A 21639-nucleotide genomic window follows, 5' to 3' on the forward strand; every position below is an offset into this window, starting at 1 on the left:
ACAATGATGTGTTACCAAAAACCTTTACATGTGATACTGGAATGTTGTATGTTGATGTGTGTAGATCACGCTATGCTGCATAATTATGTCATAATACAACATACATTATTTATTGCAAGAAAGTGTATTTCCTATCTTTGGATGAATTACACATCACCTAAATTATCCAGCTAGAGGCAGAAGATAGGCTAGAGATGTGCTACCACTTATTACATCAGTATCCACAAACAGAGACACTCCATCCAAGTTTTTTTTTAGCTATTATTACTTCAATGATGTTGTATATAGAGCCATGTAATGTCTCTATGCAATAAAGTACATCACATCCACAATGCCGTACATATTGCTCATTATTGGGTTGATGCTGACTAGAATATCGCCGGTATGTAACTAGTAAATCGCAAAGGACAGCTCGCCCGTTAAGAGCTGTGCTTTGCGATAGAGATCCTTCCGGGTTTATGACCCAGGAGCCCCTGAGGCGTCCTTCTGTGCATGCATAGAAGGACGCACGCACTGCGGTGGAAAGCTGGGAGGGATCTGATTGTATCCCTCTCAGGGGCGTCCCGATAAAAAACCCATAGGCTTCTATTGGGTAACGCCATCTAAATATGGCGTTACCCACCAGGACAAAGCACCAGAATGCATCTCATTCCAGTGCTTAGTACATTTGGGAAATGCGGTAAAAACATAAAAAATAGCATTTTGGGGGGTTTTACCCCATTTCTGCCCTTAGTACATCCCACCCATTGAATCAGAGTGATGCAGCAGACGTGGAACTGAGAGAGAGAGAGAGAGAGAGAGAGAGAGAGAGAGAGGGGGGGGGAAGATCAGTCATACTGCAGAGCTTCAGATGGCTGAGGGTAATACCAGACAGGAGGAGGTTGCAGTAGTCAAGACGGGAGATGCTGAGAGAAGGAAATTTTGGTTGCCACACATTGTACGCCAATCAATAGAAATGAATAGAGGCCAGAACACTAGAGGTAGATTTTAGCATATTGATTGTACTGGAGGCTGAATAAGTGAAGTGCGACCCACACAGACGGGAGATGTACTAAGCCTTGAAAAGTGATAAAGTGGAGCGTGATAAAGTAACAACCAATCAGCTCCTAACTGACATTTTTCAAACATAGCCTGTAAAGTGACAGTTAGGAGCCGATTGGTTGGTACTTTATCACACTTCACTTTCAAGGCTTAGTACATCTCTCCCAGAGGGAGAAGATACTGTGGCAGAGATAGAGATGCTGAAGAGTGGCTGTATAGGATGGAGTGACAGAGTACTGGGGAAGAGAGTAATCAACAGTGTTGAAAACAGCAGAGAGGTCCAGGATATGAGTATACAGAAGAGACCTTTATATACTTTGTTGTAAGAGACAGTTGATCATTCCTGTGAGCACAGTCTCAGCTGATTGTTGGGGACGGGAGCCTGACTGCGGACAGCAAGAAGTGAAAGAAGAGAAACTGCATGGGTGGCTGTACGCAAGTCACTCTGGTAGTTTGGAAACAATGGGGATGACAGAATTAGAGCAGAAGTTTGGGAGAGAGGTTGGGGAAATAAAGTATTTATTTTAGAATTGGGGAGATGTATGTTTAAAGGAGGTTGAGAACATGCCAGTGGTGGGAGACAGGTAGTAGAGTTGAGCTAAAGGCTGGCGTGTGGTGGGGAGAGGAATCACAGTAGCTGGGGGCATAGGGATGAGGGGGCAGGTTGTTAGTTGTGATGAGATCGGTGCAGAGACTTTGTCCTCGATTACAGGATCAAATGAACTGAGAGGAGATTGGGAAGTGTAGGAGAAGGAGGTTGCAGCAAGTAATTATTATTATTATCCTTTATTTTATGGCACCACCCATTTACACGGTGCTGGAGGTCGTGGTCAGAGATTGGGAAAGCCAAGATGGAGGCACTAGAGAAAGAGCAGAAGCAGAAGGAGATCGGACGAATGTCCCATCACAATGGCGTTAGCCGCTGTAGCCAATAGGCTACAGTTTGCCAGGAGACAATGGCCGCCGTACATGTGTGGTCAGTAGACCGCACATAAGATAGAGTATCAATAGAAGAGCGAAGAGACCGCTGATGTGGTCACTACACTCCATGCACATCTCAGAGATGGGATCCTTACGGAGCCCCTGTCCCTGCAAGTGCTGTTTAATACATACAGGCGGTATCACATTCCAGGAGAGTAGGTATCACCCATAGGGAGTGGAAGTGTGTGAGTGGAGAAGTTGCCCATGGCAACCAATCAGCTTTGAGGTTTCATTTATCAAGTACATTCTGTAAAATAATAGGTAGGAGCTGATTGGTTAACATCTCCACTGGCACACTTCTCCACTCTATTCACTGCTGAATAGAACCCATAGTAACCTAAAGTTCTATCCAACAGAATCAAATGCTGCGCAAAGGTTTTAAGATCGCAATTTATGTTTGACTGGAAATACTGATTTCCTTTCATTTCAGCAACTCAAATTATACTTGTATGCTCTGGGAGGTTCTAATGCAACCAGCTCCAACTTTGCATGCAACTGTATTTGTAGCTGTACATTCATTTTGCTCACTAATATACAGATTTTACCACATTTTACCCCTCACTCAGGATCTTTCATATAAGAATCTTTTAAACATCAAAGTATTGTACAACTTAATGTAAATGAGGAAAATATTTTACCAATCCTTTTCGGTGGATTCCTGCCTGTACAGTGTAGGTTATAATATAAGGGTATATAGTGTACACCCTTGTATTATAACGTAACTGTTTTTAAAGGGGTAAATATGACTTCATTTTAGTCTAGTGGAAATGGATTAGAACACAATGGGTTGCTGGTATATATATAGGGGTCTATTTATCAATCTTTTTTTTACTAGAATAATGTGAAAATGGGTGTTTTCACACCCTTTTCATATTATTTTAGTATCACTTAATGCAGTGATTTTCAATCTTTTTTAACTCGCGGCACACTACACAAGATTTTAAAATTGCCAAGGCACACTATCCGGCGATGCGGTGTGCGCGGACTATGAAAAAACACACTACATTAGTTCCCACAGGAACAAAACACACTACATTGGCCCCCACAAGAATAAAAAACACACTACATTGGCCCCCACAAGAATAAAACAATCCCATTGGCTGGCCTAACAGAAAAAAAAAACCACATTGCTCCCCACAAAAAAAACAACCATACCACATTACGCCCCACAGAATTGCTCCCCACAGAAAAAGAAACCTATGGCTGGCCCCACAGAAACAAAAAACAAAACAAAACACATTGTTCCCCACTAAATAGGCAAATATATGGCTGGATAACATATGGCTGGTTCTCACTAAAAAAAATGACATGACTGGTTCCCACGAAAAAATAAACTATGGCTGGTACCCACGAAGAAGAAAAAAATGTCTGGTCCCCACAAAACCCACATTTCTTCCCCCCTTGTCACTCACACTGCAGCAGGATCGCGTGCGGGCGGGCTTCCAGGCAGGCTGCAGAGCGCGGGCTGGCTGATTGGTGCAGGGCGTTGGCTGGCAGAGCGGGGCTGGAGGGCAGTGGACAACGCGGTGTGCGCGACCTGTGATGTCACGCCGCCGCATCTTTGCAGGTCACTACCCGGTCGCGCCTGAGTCTCCCAGAGGAGCTCAGTGGCCCGGGATGCTGAAGTACAGCAAAATGTGCCCGGTGGCTCTGACAGCCCCGCGGCACACTTCACAACCGGCCACGGCACACTAGTGTGCCGCGGCACACTGGTTGAAAACCGCTGACTTAATGTATCAAAGGGCTTTTGGAGCAGTTTTCATAAAAAAACTCCTCCAAGCCCTTAAATGTGCATATTTTTAGTAAGCAGATCGCATTTCTCATACTTGTAATGAGAAATGTGATATGTTTTAAATTTACTAAAAGAAATTGTGAAAAAAATTGTGGGAAGGAGTCCTATGATAATAGTGTGAGAATGTGTTATCCAGGGTTGTTCCCCCCCCTCTCTTTTCACCTACTCCAACTCAGCCTCCCCTGTCTGCTGATAGGGAGAGCAGAGCCCAGAGTAGGCTTCTGTGAGCCTGTTTGTATGACAGACCACAGGCTGATCACAGTAAAAAAAATAATAATAATTAGAGATGAGCGGTTCCGATTCTGTGGAATCCGAACCGCTCCGAACATTGGGGATCCGAGTCCACCCGAACCCTGTTCGGGTGTTCCCCGCCTGACTCGGATCCCCGTTCGGGGCCGAACGGCGGCCACCTGATGTCGGATTCTCACTAGAGAATCCGACATCAGGGCTCCTATTGTGTAGGGCAGAGCTGTGATAGCGCTCTGCCCTACACAGACACAAACACACAGCCGCCAGCGGCAGCTGTGTGTTTGTTACAGCAGCCAATGAGAGTCACACAGACTCTCATTGGCTGCTGCACAGAGGGAGCCGGCTGGAGCTCACACATGAGCTCCGTCTTCCGGCTCCCTCCTCAGCGTGTGACAGCAGAGCGGACGGCGTGGGAGCGGGGATACAGGTAAGTGTTTATTTTTTTATTTTTTTTACTTGTGCAAGGGCCGGGGGCGCTACTGGGGGGGGGGGTCTGCTACTGGGAGTGCGGGGGGGGCCATACTACTGGGGGGGCCTGCTACTGGGGGGGCTATACTACTGGGGGGTCTGCTACTGGGGGGGCTATACTACTGGGGGGGTCTGCTACTGGGGGGGGTCTGCTACTGGGGGGACCATACTACTGAGGGGCCTGCTACTGGGGGGGGGCATACTATTGGGGGGGCTTACTACTACTGGGGGGGCTTACTACTACTGGGGGGGCCATACTACAGGGGGGGGCATACTACAGGGGGGCTACTACTGGGGCAGCCTACTACTGGGGGGGCATACTACTGGGGGGCCATACTACTGGGGGGGCCATACTACTGGGGGGGGCTGCTAATGGGGGGCATACTGCTGGGGGGGCCTGCTAATGGGGGGCATACTACTGGGGGGGCCTGCTAATGGGGGGCATACTACTGGGGGACATTCTACTGGGGGCACTGCATAGGGGACCCTACTACTAAGGGGACTGCATAGGGGGCACCACTGCTGGGGGCATTGTGTAAGGGACACCGCTACTGTGGGCATTGTGTAAAAGGGGCACTACTGTGTGTTGTAACATAAATAAGAGACACTACTTTATGGTGTAATGTGAATCAGGCCCTATGTGCGGTGTAATGTGAATAAGATTGTGTACTGTGACTCCTAGGGCCGTAGCCCACTATGTAAACAAGTACTGTGACTCTGCTGGCCGTACCCCACTGGGTGGGTGCACTACTTTTCATTTCTGCCACTGCTGTGTGGCAATGTGTCATAGATGTGCTTTATACTGTGGTGTCTGTGTCATTGTGCCGCTGATTTGTCGCTTAGTAACCAGTCAGCTCACTGCAACCTTTGGCCAATAATGTTGAAAACAATATTATAAGCTGTGATATGGTCTAAATTGACTGGAAATTAATGTTATTGAGGTTAATAATACTCTAGGAAGAAAAAAAAGACCAATTTATGTGATTTTAGCTTTTTTTGTAAATTTTTGTAAAAAAATCCAAATCCAGATCCAAATCCAAAGCCAGTCACCGCAGTTTGGCAAATCCAAATCCAAAGCCGGACGACGAATTAGAACCAAATCCAAATCCGGCAAAAATGGTCTGGCGCACATCCCTAATAATAAAACTTACCGATGATTGTTGATCTGGTGAGCGCAGTCAAACCCTCAGGGTATTTTATATGAAAAATACTCTGAGAAGTGAGGGGAGAGGATTTGCATGGATAGAGCTTTCTCGCAAGCTCTGTGCCTGCATGCAATATTTGATACATCCTTATGATGTATTCAAATATCGCATTGCGAATTTGGGCGATATTATCACATCCCATCTGTATCTAATATGCGGGTTGCAATAAATATGCCCTGTAGTCCCCTTAGTAAATTAATAATTATCTTATGGCCCTAAACCTTGCCTGCAAACTTAGAGCAAATGTATGCAGTTCAGGCAAAACCGTCACAGTTAGCCGAGATGATTCTCAAAATACTTGCATACTGAGTTTGTTCACTATATTTGCAGATCTCAGAAGCTTAAAATAGTTACTGCTACTTTTTCTCATATTTAAAGACCCCTTCTTGGCTGCCCTCTGCTGGCAATACTGAAGAATTAACACAATTCAGAGGCTATCACTATCCATTTTATGAAGAAGTAATTAAGAACCAACACAATCCTCCTCAGCTAGCTGTAGTATAAATGTTTTGAGTACAAGCTGCAGAAGCATGTAATTATTGCCATTTTTGTCACATCTATTCCCATATGGAGCAATGTGGTTATCCACTGGGGCCCAAATAATATCTGTAAATCAGACAATTGTTCTGTTACTGATTATTTATATATATATATATATATATATATATATATTTATTTATTTATTTATTTATTTTTTATATATATATATATATATATATATATATATTTCTCATGGTTTTCCATTATCTTAACATTAAGTACCTGATTTGGATTGGATGTTGAAGCGCGTAGATTTGTATAGCTGTATTTTGACATGCATGTAGTTTGAAATCTAGCATAGTCATGCACAGGAAGGGGGGTTTCTAGTTTCCAGTTGCTCGGTTCTCCCATACCCTGCTTGCAGCTTAAATAATGACCACAATAGCAGTGGTATGTTATAGAATTTTACTAGAGCTGCTGCTACAACTTACATTGTAAGGAACGGAACAGTGGCAGCAGCTTTTACTGACAAGTTTGCTGTGTGTATCTAAGCACTCAATCAGCACATTGGGCCAGAGAGCAGCTGTCAGCAAGAAGAGACAGGTGTCTTACCATGAGGTGGGAGAAGATGTGCTTAGAAAGTTCAGTTCTATCTCCAACTGGTTGTGTTTTGTATGTATATTTATTATTGGCTGTTTAATCTTCCCTGATCTTTTATGTTACTTATATGTTTAATACATAGTTAATTTTTTTTTAATAATTCTTTATTTTGAGTGGTCAATAAAAAAAACAGAACAGAAAGATAAGCAGTAGTGCCGTGTTACATACAGAAACAGTCAAAAAGAGCGGATGTTGAATATCACAGCGTGATCCAGGCCAAAAAGGGGCCAAGAAATAAAACAAAACATGGGTAAGTATTATTAGGCACAAATTTTTGATGTAAGAACATAATAAACAACAATCGGAATACAGAAATTATAAGGGGAATGAATGTAAGGAGTGGGAGGGGAAGGGAAGAAAGAGGGGGTAACCACAGTGTCAAGATTGGATGGGATATTACAGACCAGTCTGTAAGAAGATTTGCAGTGTTGGAGGAAGTAGTTCAAGAGGAGGGAGACAACGCATGCCGCCCATGGATCCGAGCGGGTGATCGGCATTCAAGGGTAGAGAGAGACAGAGGTCTGCCTTTGGCAGAGAGCCAAGGAGCCCAAACTTGAATGAAAACATGGCCTCTATCATGAAGATAATAAGTTATCTCCTCCATAGCAGCCACATGACAAATCTGGCATTTAAGCGTAGAAAGAGATGGCAGGGGGGGGTATAGTTTTCCATGTGAGGGCCACCAGGCACTTGGCTGCCAACAGGACATGCATAAGTAGTTTCTTTGAGAATTTACTGAGATCTGAAGGGGGGATAACATAATAAAAATACCATGGGATCCTTACCTAACGGAGATTCCAAGAGCAAGTTCAAAGGACCATGAACCAAATCCCAAAAGGGGACAATATTCAGGAATGTCCACCAAATGTGTAGCATAGTGACCTCAGCCCCGCCAACAGTCAGGCGATGAGGAAGGGAACATTCTCTGGAGTCTCATTGGTGTGTAGTACCATTAGTAACACATTTTATATGAGGTTTCTTTCATTTTAGTAGAGATGGAGCATTTAGCAATCCCCTGTCTCACTCCTTCCCATGTCTCCTCATCCGAAGGGGGTCCAAGATCCTTTTCCCATTCGGCCTCATGAATTATCAGGGAGGAGAGGGCTACATCAAGGAAGATAGAATAAAGTTAGGAGATCAGGCCTTTGGTTAGGGGACGTTGTTTACAGAGGTATTCAAAGGTGGTAAGGTCTCTAAGTACTGAGGCAGGGGGCAAGGAGCGCAAGAAGTGACGGATTTGGAAAAATTTAAAGGGACTTAGTATTTGGGATTGGGATTCCTGTTGAAGTTCCGACAAGGACATCCACTGACCCTGTTTGGAATATCCACAGGGAATTTAAGGCCTACCTTGGACCATGCACCCAGGAGGGAATGCAGGGTTAAACCAAATAGAGGTTAGAGGGGAGAGCGGGGAATTAAGGTCCAATTTAATTAAGTGCTGGTCAAATCGGGAAGGTTAACATGGGCAGTTTCTAATTCTAGCCAGGAAGTGGGCAAGAAGGAGGTAACAATCTGCGAGAAGTGGGAGGCTAGGTAATACAATTTAATGTCTGGATATGATCCTGCCCAACCAAGAGCTAATAAGGCGACTCCAGGAGGTCAAATCAGCCTGAATTATGGAGAATAGAGGCGGGAAGTTCTTTTGAAAGAGGAGAATGTTGCCAGAGGTTAAATAGTTCCCTAAGTATTGAATCCGCTTGGATTGCAATTTAAAGTTGAAATTGGCTTTAAGGGCCTCATCAATTTGAGGAGGCTTATACTATAGACCATCTATAGTATTAATTATTAATACTATATTACATACACTATCCAGCATATAAGGAGACCAATGTCTACATACATGTCCAGTGCTAGATTGTTCTGTCTCTCCCCAAGACTCCGGTATATGCTCCAAAGCAGAGAGAGGGTCTTGGATTGTGGATTGGTGCCCACATCTGGAACGAAAAAACATTCAACCATCTTATGGTTTACTGTGATCGCTATATATGTATATGTATGAATAATTACATACACTGCACTATGTATGAGACAGACTATAGCTTGATAAGTGCTAATTCATACTTGCCTACTCCCCTGGAAGGTGTAGGAGACTCCCGATTTCTCGTGTAGTCCCCTGTTGCCCTGGAAAAGTGGGAGGATCTCCTGCATCCCGCCAACTTCCTAGTGAAGTGGGCAGGATGGGTAGATAATCACGTAAATCACAAATCCATACAGAGGGGAGGGGTAAAAAGACACAAAGAGCCTGGCCCTGACCATGACTGGTATGGTCATCTGCATCTCCGAGAAGGGCATCTATAAGTCGGCAAGAATGTGCTAACTATGCCCTATTCATGTACTGGCCACACTCAATCTAAAATGAAGTATTTTGAAACCCCCTCTAGATCATAAATCAAGAAAGGTCTAAGGGCCACAGGTGAAGGCCTAGAGTGGTCACATGAGGACCTTTTTTGGAGCATGTTGCCTATCAGCGATCGAATTGAACCAGTGCTAAAACAATTACCTAGAATTCCTGCGCTTCATTGATCCCAATAATCCTGTCTATATCCACAAAATCTAAATGCACCACCATATAAAAAGGGGATGCGGTCAATTGACAGACGGCCGGGATGCCGACTGCCAAAATCCCGGCGACGGAACCCCGACATGGCTGGAAATGATGATGCTGGTATCTCAACAGCCGGGATCCCAATCATAAGTACTGCGGGGCCGGGGAGCTGTTAGTCGCGGGGGGGGTAGGGTTTAGCTTAGGCTCCCCGGGGGTGGCTTAGGCTATGGGAGGGGGGAGGTTAGGGTTAGGCTCCAGACAGGGGGGGTTAGGCACCTCGGGGAGACTTAGGCTACAGGAGGGGGGATGTTAGGGTTAGTCTAGAGACAGGGGGGGTTAGAGTTAGGCACCACTGGGGGGGTTAGGGTTAGGCACTAAGGAGTAAGGGTTAGGTTTAGGCACTTACCGGGAGGGTTAAGTTTAAGGTGTGGGGTAGGTAGGGTTAGTGATAGGGTGCAGGAAAGGAGGGTTAGGGGGTAAATTGGACAGGGGAACACTACTTACCATTCCCCTGTCGGGATTGTTGCAATTGGGATGCCGTTGTCAGTGTATTGACAGACAAAATGCTACACGTCGGTATATCATAACCAATCCTATGAAAAGGTATTACTTCAAACATTTGCAAACACTGCAAAGAACTGTATACTAGCTTGTAAGTTGTTAAACATTGCATCCAAAAATAAGTAAAAACAGAACTACACTTTCATTAGTTAGGAAAGGAGATAATCTTTACTTCATATCCAGTAGGTTGCACAATACCCTATTTAGCAATGTGCAGGTAATCACAGACAGGCATGCCATCTCTAAGTACAGCTGTAAGGTAAGCAGATATACACCCCACACGTTAGTTAGTCAAGCCCGTCAGTCAGGGCTTCTATTTTGGGATCAAAGATCTGGGTGTTGAAATATTATCAATGGACATGAAAGACCCAAAGATCTATAGTACAGATGCTACAGATGTCAGTCCCATAGGAAGAGAGTTTCAAAAAAAATATCTGTTCACTTTCAAGATGTAAGGTAGATTTTTTTTTTAAAAAGTTTTTTTTGCAAAATATAAGTATGCAAACATACAACATTGATCGCGTTCAGCCAGATCGCTGGACCTGGGGACAGTGACACTGGTGCAGATTTACATGAAGAAACATCCTAAATTAGTTCCGCATTGCATGCACAGAATTACAGTAAATGCTATACAAGGAGTTGTACTGGTGCTAATGGAGAGCAATAACAATATCACCTATAAAAGGCCACCAAAAACTCTAGGAGTGACTAATCCTAACAAAAAAAATTAAACATAAATAAATAAATAAAACAAGACAAAAGGCTTTTATTGCGCTAATCAAATAAACCTATTCGGCTGTCTAGGCAATCTATTTGTTACAAAGTTTAATTCTCATTCCGTGTAGAGTACAAATTTTACGTAACAATTTTTTTAAATACAAACCATATCCAGCTCTGAAACCACTTTTTTTGGTGAGGAATCATGGGTGTCATAATGGGGGTGGGACGGCTCACCCCTCTCCGCAAACAATTGAAAGGCGCGGCGGCCGCGAACGGTCAGGGGCTGTGCTTTATAGCAATAGGCTGCACAGCCATAAAATCGCCCTGGTGAGGAACCTAAATGTATTTTCAAGAAAACAAATACATCTTAACACCCAGTTTTCTAAAAACCAGTCCCACTACAGTAGGGGTGACCGCATGGCTCTCTTCGTACGAGGATGTTATCATTATAACAAAAATGTGTGTACTACCTGTAATATATATTTAAAATAAAAACTTTAAAAACAGAGAATTTATAAGTTGTGAAAGTGATTTTGCCATCTACTTGCTGCAGTGCCCAACAGGGCTTCTGGTCTATGGTCTTGAACATCTTCCTAAGACCCTTAGATGAGGGGATCTCTGTTTGCAGACACTGAAACCACAGGGATTAAATGATAGTATTGATCTGAAACATTTTTAACCAACTTAAGTTTATAGAAAAGTGTCAGGTCGTTTTATAGATTACGTTTAATATGTTATTTTGTTTCACTTAGGTATAGTATTGTATTCTTCAGATCTATAGATTGTAAGCTTGCGAGCAGGGCCTTCCTACCTATATATCTGTCTGTTATTATCCAGTTTTGTTCTATTAATGCTTACAATTATAAAGCGCAACGGAATATGCTGCGCTATATAAGAAACTGTTAATAAATAATAAAATAATATGATACGGAATCTCTTTTTTTTTTACTTGAAAAGTTTTATTAAACCTTTTGAAATTACAATCAGAAATACAACAACCAGAAATCACAGATATATTGTATATATATATATATATATATATATATATAAACATTAGACAATCTAAGTATCAATTACAACAACAATACAATGTAACAAAAAAAAGGTTACAAAAGGAAGAAAAAGAAAAAAAAGGGGGTCATAGGTACGATCCTGAATCATCAAAAAAAACACAGAAATAACTAGAGAAAATCCCATAGAATTCTGTAAATAAATTCTAATTAAAAACAAACAAACAAAAGCCCCGGTCATTATAAAATTGACATTCCTAAAACTGACTACAAAACTACTTAGAGGTATAATTCAAACCACAATCGCCACTTGGTTAATGGTTGATACAGAATTTATTTATAGCCCATATAGGTATGAAGAACATATCTTTGAAAGCAATTATATGCAGGGCGCAAATGGAAATTAATATTATAATTTTTATTACATTTTTGTATTATATATTGGGTATATTATTATATGTTATTATCTGTTGTATACTATTATTATATACTTTTTTGATTTTCAAGTTTATGTATAGATCTGTCTATTATATGCTTTTCTGGATTTTGTTTCAAATGATCACCAATGGATTCTGTGTTGGGAGCAAAGCAAAAAAAAGCAGGCAATTGTTTGTTGCATGAGAGGGTAAATACTGGCACATTTTGTATGTAGCCCACAAATGTTGGGCAGCTTTAGTTGTACACTGCAATTTAGATTTGAGTTTGTATACACTGCTCTCAAATCCAAATTTCTCTGTACATTTTGTATCTGCTCCACCTGCTGTGCAGCATGGTTTACTAAGGTGCAAAATGACTTGCTTTTTTTGCTTTGCTTCCAACTCAGAATTGTCCGGGATCAGAACACACATATGTATTAATGAATTATTTCCAGGAAACACCTATGCAACTGAACAGAGGAGTGCAAAAACATTTTGAAAAAGTCTCAAGACGAAACGCGTCGATGGTGAATGCCTAACTGCAAGATGGAGCAACTCAGCAAGCAGCTCTTTTCAGCCAGTGTGCTGCTTACATGGAGCTGATTTTAGGAGGTGTGGACCTCTCCTATAATATCAAAGTAATGTGACTGTACTGGGGCAGTGTGCTCGTAGTACATCTTGTTACTTTATACTACCCTCCTGATATCTATTAGACCTGCTGGTGATTTGATTTGGAGGTGTCATTTGCTGGATATGCACTGTCGTTCACACCCGGATGACTGATACATTGTGTCCCTGTAAGTACAGCTTAATTATTGACACTAGTATCGGCAAGATCATCAGCATTACCGCTACTACTATAAGCCTATGGGACTTTTGGTTCCGAAATACCTCTACATTGATATTTATTGGCAATGTTATTAGCTGATTTTCTTCCATGCCTCTAAAATAGATTGATATTATTTTTCCACATTCTGCTACATGTTTATTATTATTATTATTTATTTATTTAGTTTTTTGTATTCTATTAAAATTAGTATTTTATACTTTACCGGCTTCCTCTCCTGTTTTTTTAATTCCTAGATAATCAAATAGTTGTTTTATTTCCAAATGTGTTTTTTAATTGGCTCAAAAAGCATATTTAACACAAAATTAATACAAAACATAATATCAATTGGCTAAGGACAAATAAAGAGCATAAATTTATCTGATGGATTTATCACAGTTAGTAAATGACAAAACAAAATATTAATAAACCATCACAATCAATACAAAAAAAATAATCAAATAGGTTTATTTGATTAGCACCAACACATGGTTATAATACATAACAATGCTGATTTGCCTGCCTGCATTTGGACCGCCCTGATATGCACTCTTAATTTCAAATCTGTCATCATCATCATTTTCAACAGCCCTATGCCTTGAGGAAATTTTCCGCCTGTATGTACGCTTCCGTCCAACTGTGCAAAGCTCGCTATTCTGTTGACAGGCCCTCTGTGAACTTTGGTTGTAGTGAGAACGTCCCATTACAGCTCAGTTACACCCATTCAGTCACCAGTGTAGATGCAACTGAAATGCTCGCAACCTGCATTGTCCGCACTTGTGAGCACTTGGTTCAACAGCATACGCAGTGTCAATACACACGATATACACTGCGATACCTGCTGTGATCCCTCCAGACCCGTAGCTAGACATTTTGGTGCCCTGTGCCAAAAAGCGCTTTGGTGCCCCCCCATCGTAAAAAGGGACAGTGCATGTGTGGCACCCCACTAAGACCCTGTATGCCTAACCATGCTGAGGTGCCCCTACAAAAATGTAAAGTTATACGGTGCCTCCTATATTGTCTAATATAGGCTATGATTTTGTTTTCTTTGGGGTTCAGGGACCTTTTTGCACTGGCCCTCTCAGCGGCGGTGGACATTAGGGGACAATGAGTAATGTGGCTGGCTCAAGGAGTAAACTAGAAAACGGCGGTTGGTGGCTGCACTGTGGTGAGGTCACTGCCAGAGAGAGCAGAGCTGCATGGCATGTGCGTTTTACCTGGTCCCAGTGGTTCCCCAGATGCTGTGAGGAGAGCGGCAGGAGGATAAAGCAGCAGAGGGTGTGTGCAGAGACCTGGGGCACGGCCTAGGCTGGCTGAAAGGCAGACACCATTACTATATAAGGTGGTTGGATAACAGACCTACAGAGGGCAATAACCAGCAGTGAGAAGGAGCAGCACCCCTGGCTCCCTCAGCTCTGAGGACATTGCAGGCAGCAGGAGAGGTATTGCAGCTGTACACCCGGCCATCACACACCAGCTTACCAACATTACAGTTTGCTAGAGACTGGCCATATCCAGTGCAGATTAGTCGGAAAAACATTATAAAAGAGGGTATGTTTCCTTCAGCTCCCCCATTTCATCTAGTGATAGCTACAATACATAGGAATAAACTACCTTACCAAGCACTCTTTGCTAAATAGATGCCAATACCATTGCCAGGCTTCGCTGAGGACCGTCTAGGAGATTATTGCTGGCAGCTTTCTGTTTATTCCAAGATTGAGAAAGTCCATTCTATTTAACTTCAGCACAAGGAAGAGTATCACTCCAACAGTGCACCAACAGTGCACCACCTGTACAGTAATCAGCTGAACTATGAGATTTAGACTAACGGGGCCCCACTAAAGTATATGTACAATATATATATACAGTACATGTCAAAGTATTTGGTGTGTTAAACTTGTTATTTATCATATTGCAGTGAACAGTTTATCCAATCGTTTGTTAATGTTGAATATATTTAAAGGTATTGTTGTTGTGAAATTTACTAAAACCATTACAGTGAAAAGCATATGCTGTTGTAAATAAACATAGTTGCTTTATTTGTCATTCTAACATTGCTGAAGAAAGAATTCTTCATAAATAAAATGACATCTTCAGTTGCAGCATCCAGATGTGGCACTCTCTCTATTTTAAAACACCCTCCTTACCTCTCTGTGGGAGTTATCTGAACCTGTGTTCAACAGACAAGCTACTAAAATTGGGTAAGGTGTTCAAACAATACACCACACTAAGCCATACATTTTTACCTGGGTATCACACATGCGGCAGGTGAGCGGGCCAAAAAAGGGGCGTGGTCTCATAGGGAAAGGGCATGGCCACACTATAGCACCCCAATTCACATTACACCACAAGTATTACCCCTCATTCACATTAGCACCCTCATATTACCCCCAAATGGTGGCTTTCTCGGGAGGTAGGTCAGTTTGAAGTAGTTTGCCGGCAAACTTGGGGTGCTCTACGTATTGCAGACGTGAACCGGGTCCCCCTCCACTGTCATCAACGTGTTTCACCTACTACTAGGCTTCCTCAGGATGCCGGCAAACTACTTCAAACTGACCTACCTCCCGAGAAAGCCACCATTTGGAGGAACATCATCTAGTGCGGTAAGCACATGTGCATATGCATTTTGGAACTGTCACTTGAGACTCATACTACTTAGGAGGATACCTACTTATATCTTACCTCCTCATATTTGGACTACCTATACAAGGATTCTAGGAACAGAGTAAAACGAACATATAGCGTGTCTGTCATCCTATCTACCATTGTATTTGTTTTATGTTTTATGTTATATTTTGTTAGTGAGTTTGTATAATTTTATTGGCTAAAGCCTATCTTACATTGTTCTATTACACCATACATAAGCATGCTCATGGTGTCTTAAATAAACTATTTGTTTTATTACCAATTTATGATTACCATTTCATTTGCCACATAAGGTACCTATAGGAGGCGCCAGAGGATCTCTCTTTTTGACACACACATTACTAGGGAAGGTGATCCCCAACCCTTTCCTCTATAGGCAGCAACCTAATAGGAAAGTACTAGCGCTACCTTCATTCCCCTTGTTTTCCCTCATATTACCCCCCAGTACACACAACACCCTCATATTACCCCCCAGTACACACAATGCCCACATATTACCCCCCAGTAAACACAATGCCCACATATTGCCCCCCAGTACACACAACACCTCCAATATTACACCAGTACACACAGCACCCCCATTTCACACCAAGTACCTCCCTATTATCCCCCATTACACACAGTGCCCCCATATTACCCCCCTATACACACAGTACCCCATGGTACCTGTTTTTTTTTCTTTCCTCCTGTTAAAACTGCAGTCAAGGAGCAGGTCATCAGGAAGTGGAGGGCTGATATGTGCAGCCCACTTTGATATGCTCTGATAAGTATAGTGTGGTGCCCTCTGCCCTGTACTGGCTGGTCATTTGTTTACATATATACATACTCCGCGTGGCCGCCATGGAGGAGGAGGAGCGTGTCCCGCAGCAGCACAGCACTTTAGTAGAGCTGCATATTGTGACTGAGAAGGGGGCGGGTCAGTCACCGTGACCAGACTGGAATGTCCGGCCCTCGACTCCATTGCTGCTGACAGGGAGCAGTTCCCTAAGCGCGGCTGTCAGACGGTGCTGAGAAGAGAGGAGGCGGGACCAGCGTGAAATGATCCGGTGTCCCAATGGCCCAATCTGCCCCAGAATACACTGCAACTGATGGAGTGGGGGGCGGACACATGGGACAGGCAGCTGCACTGCTCCCCGCTGTATTGTGTATTAGTAGCGGTGCGCCCGACAGAGAAGGAGCCAGGCGCACTGCTACTATTATACTTTGCAGCGGGCGGCCGCAGCAGATAAGGGGGTGATCATGGGTGGAGGTGGCCGGTTCCGCCCACAGAGCACGTGTGCTCTGTGCGAGCGCACCGACCGCACCACCCTAGCTTCGGCCCTGGATCCCTCCATTTGTGACCCCTCCATAGGTATCTATGGGGGATGCGAAGCTGCCAGATTTACCAATATCCGGAATGCAACGCATTCTGGATATTGGCCTCCGCAGCTAACGCCATCTGAAGATGGCATTAGTCACTGTAGCCTATGTGCTACCACCGCATAATTAGCCAGCGGAGGGCTCCCCCAGAACCCTCTCCCAGCAATGGCCGCCAGTCACCGGGACTGCGCATGCGCAGCAGCCCCCGCACTGGCCGGCAGCTCTCCGGAGACAAGGCAGGGATGGGCTACTTTCGGAGCCCATGTTCCTGCATGTCCCAGATGATACATCCGGCCGTTATGATCGCATTTTGCAATGCGATCATGGACGGTACTGACATGCCCCGATCGCTTTGCAAGTGCCATCATTAATAAATGGGGGCCTAAATCTGATTTGCTGAACAACTATACCAGAGAATAAAGGACTATGGGGGAGATGTACTATGAATCGCTATCGGGATGCGGTACATCCCCCCTGACTTTGTGTACATACCACAGTATGTACAAAGGATTTTGCAAAGGACAGCTCTCTCGATAAGAGATGTCCTGTACGATGCTGCCAGGCAAATGGACTTCCGAGTTGAACACCCAGAAGCCCTTCTGCGCATGCGCAGAAGGACTCGGGGCGCGTGGCTCATGGGAGGGATCCAGGAGTGTCGCGTTAAGAAGCCCATAGGCTGAAGGTGGCGTTACCTATCGACGTGAAGCAGCAGAATGCTTAGTACATACGGGGAATGCGGTAAAACCCCCAAAAACTGCATTTTCTGAGGTTTTACTGCATTTTCGCCTTTAGTACATCTCCCCCTTTACTATTCCAAGTCAGCCGATGATCTCACACACACCCAACCAACATATTTTGGGTTTTTTTTCATTATGATTAATCAGTTTAAATTAGGGGTGTGCACCGGCCACTTTTCGTGTTTTGTGTTTTAGTTTTGGATCTGGGTATTTCTTCGTGTTTTGGATCTGGATTGGTTTTGTCAAAACCACCCTTCCGTGTTTTGGGTTCTGGGTTTTGTGTTTTGGATCTGTATTTTTTTTTTAAAAAGCATAAAAACAGCTAAAATCACAGAATTTGTGGGTTTTTCTGCTCCTATGCTATTATTAACCTCAATAACCTTAATTTCCCTAATTTCCAGTCTATTCTGAACACCTCACACCTCACAATAGTGTTTTTATGTCCATAAGGTTGCACCGAGGTAGCTGGATGACTATGCTAAGAGATACGAGTGGGCGGCACAAACACGTGGCCCATCTAGGAGTGACACTGCAGTGGCAGACAGGATGGCAGTTTGAAAAACTAGGCCCCAAACAGTACATAATGCAAAGAGAAAAAAGAGGTATAAGACGGAATTGTCCTTGGGCCTAGTCCCACCCACCCTTATATTGTATAAACAGGACATGCACATTTTAACAAACCAATCATTTCAGCGCCAGGGTCTGCCACATGACTGTGGCTGAAATGATTGGTTCGTTTGGGCCCCCACAAAACAAGCTGGCAATTAATCTGTCCCTGCACAAACTGGCTCTACGGAGGCAAGATGTCGTCCTCATCCTCCTCATTCACCGATTCCTCACCCTCTTCAGTGTTGTGTACATCCTCATCCTCACAGAGTATTAATTCGTCCCCCGCTGGAATCCACCACCACAGGTCCCTCTGTACGTTCTGGAGGCTGGTCTCCCTGGAAGAGTTGATAATTCATTTTTATGACCATCATCTTCTCCACATTTTGTGGAAGCAACCTCCTATGCCTTTCGCTGACAAGGTTCCCGGCTGCACTAGACACTCTTTCAGAGTACACACTGTTTCCTGCCAGTACAGGTACGGACTGTCTGACATGCCTACTTGGATGCTGCCACCGATGTAATCCTCCACCATTCTGTCAATGGTGACAGTATCATATGCAGTGACAGTAGACATGTCAGAAATTGTTGCCAGGTCCTTCAGTCCGGACCAGATGTCCAAACTTGGTCCTACCTGCCCTGCATCACCGCCAGCGGGTTGCTTAGGATACCTAAGTTTTTTCCTGGCAGCCCCAGTTGCAGGAGAAAATTAAGAAGGAGCTGTTAACGTGTCATGTTCCGCTTCAGCTGACAGTGTTTTCACCAACAGGTCTTTGCACCTCTGCAGGCTTGTGTCAGCCGGAAAGAGAGACACCACATAGGCTTTAAACCTAGGATCGAGCACGGTGGCCAAAATGTAGTGGTCTGATTTCAACAGATTGACCACCCTGGAATCCTGGCAAAGCGAATGAAGGGCTTCATCCACAAGTCCCACATGCCGAGCGGAATTGCTCCGTCTTAGCTCCTCCTTCACTTTCTCCAGCTGCTTCTGCAAAAGCCTGATGAGGGGAATGACCTGACTCAAGCTGGCAGTGTCTGAACTGACTTCACGTGTGGCAAGTTCAAAGGGCTGGAGAACCTTGCACAACACGGAAATCATTCTCCACTGCACTTGAGTAGGGTGCATACCCCCTCCTTTGCCTATGTCATAGGTGGATGTATAGGCTTGAATGGCCTTTTGCTGCTCCTCCATCCTCTGAAGCATATAGAGGGTTGAGTTCCACCGCGTCACAACCTCTTGCTTCAGGTGATGGCGGGGCAGGTTCAAGAGTGTTTGCTGGCGCTCCAGTCTTCAGCACGCAGTCGCTGAATGGCGAAAGTGGCCAGAAATTTTTCGGGCCACCCAAAGCGTCTCCTGCACGCCCCTGTCGCTTTTCAGTAAATTCTGCACCACCAAGTTTATTGTGTGAGCAAAACATGGGACGTGCTGGAATTTGCCCAGATGTAATGCCCGCACAATATTGGTGGCGTTGTCAGATATCACAAATCCCCAGGAGAGTCTAAGTGGGGTAAGCCACTGGGCGATGATTTCCCTCAGGTTCTCTATGAGGTTGTCGGCGGTGTGTCTCTTACTGAAACCAGTGATACACAGCGTAGCCTGCCTTGGAACGAGCTGGCGTTTCTGAGATGCTGCTACTGGTGACGCTGCTGTTGTTGCTGCGTAAGGTGATACATCTACCCAGTGGGCTGTCACAGTCATATAGTCCTTAATCTGCCCTGTTCCACTTGTCCACATGTCCGTGGTTAAGTGGACATTGGGTACAACCGCATTTTTCAGGACACTGAGGACACTTTTTCTGACATTTCTGTACAGTCTCGGTATCACCTGCCTAGTGAAGTGGAATCTAGACGGGATTTGGAACCGGGGACACACTACCTCCATCAATTGTCTAAATCCCACTGTACTAAATCCCACAGCAGCACAGCACAACACAGCCAGCCCCTATGGACTTTGGAGGAGTGGACACAGCCCCTATGGACAACAGCAGCACAACGCAGCACAACACTACACTACACTACATTACACTACACAGCCCAGCCAGCCCTAACTCCCACCCTCCCTCTTCACTGTCCACAGCCGAGTGAGAAAATGGCGCCGACGCGGGTACCTTATATAGAATCCAAAACCCGCGAGACCCAGAAGGCGGGATGATGATGTTTTGCCTTGATTTCAGATCCGAGTCAGGCGGGAAAAGTCGTGCCTGACTCGGATCGCCCTCGGATCGGGGGGGCTCGGGGGGGTTCGGATTTCAGAAATCCGAACCCGCTCACCCCTAGTTTAAATCAGTTCAGATCCTGGACGTTCAAAATAAAGGTTTGGGAAATGTCCAATCAATGTGACTAGCAAGACCTGCAGTGTTAATAAAGATTCCAGATCTCACATGATTCACAAAAATGTATACATGCCCTTGCATTTTAAAAAAGGGTTTCCTTACAGATATTGCACTCCTATTTGTTTTATGTGCCCCCCAATATTTAAAACATGAATTCCTCTCAGGGCACCCCTAAATCCATCAACTGATTATTATGTTTATCCACCTGGCTATAACAACTGAATTGTTACTTTGCAGATAGATCACTGTGTGTAGAACTGTTTAGTGCTGACGTACTAGAAAGGTAAAGAAAGTTTGAATTCTTCCAAACTTGTATTAAACATAGGATAGTTTAATGTCAACTAAATTGTATATTGTGTCCTGATTTTAGCTAAGAGGAGGCCTTCATACATTACCAGATACATTCACATTTAAGTACTAAAAGGGGGTTTTACTCTGTGATCCCTTATATGTAGGTATATCAACCTGACATTCTGATTCCAGAAGAGAAATGCGTCATAGCTGGTCGCAGAGAGATTTGCTGGTTCATTATGAGCTCCCCGTCGGTATAACTACGTGGCATACTTGCCGAACCATTTAAACCACTTAGATGCCGAAGGCTCATGTAGGAGGTGTGGGGTGTGTGGTATTACAAATCTCTTCTATTGCCTCTCCCCCGCGCCATGATTGACAGCATTGTGGAGCAGGGAGACGCATTTCACCGCAAGTCATGTTCATTGAGCCCCCGGGATAGCTCACTTCTCTACAGGCGCTACTCTCTCTCTGGAAATTCAGGAGTCTCCAATACATTCTAGGAGAATATGAAAGTATTCTATGTGGGCTTTGAGAGTCCCATATACAGTATCTCTCAAGCTGATTACTCCACTGTACTTGTGTTAAATGCAGTAACAACACATGTCAGCTGTTACATTTCATCATCATTATTATTATTTATTTATGTGCTTAATTTAATTTTTAATTACAGTTTTTTAATATACTGTATATATAATTTTCAGTCATTGTTG

The sequence above is a fragment of the Taudactylus pleione genome, unplaced genomic scaffold (assembly GCF_031769625.1).
Source record: "Taudactylus pleione unplaced genomic scaffold, aTauple2 ptg001060l, whole genome shotgun sequence".
NCBI classification, from domain to species: Eukaryota; Metazoa; Chordata; class Amphibia; order Anura; family Myobatrachidae; genus Taudactylus; species Taudactylus pleione.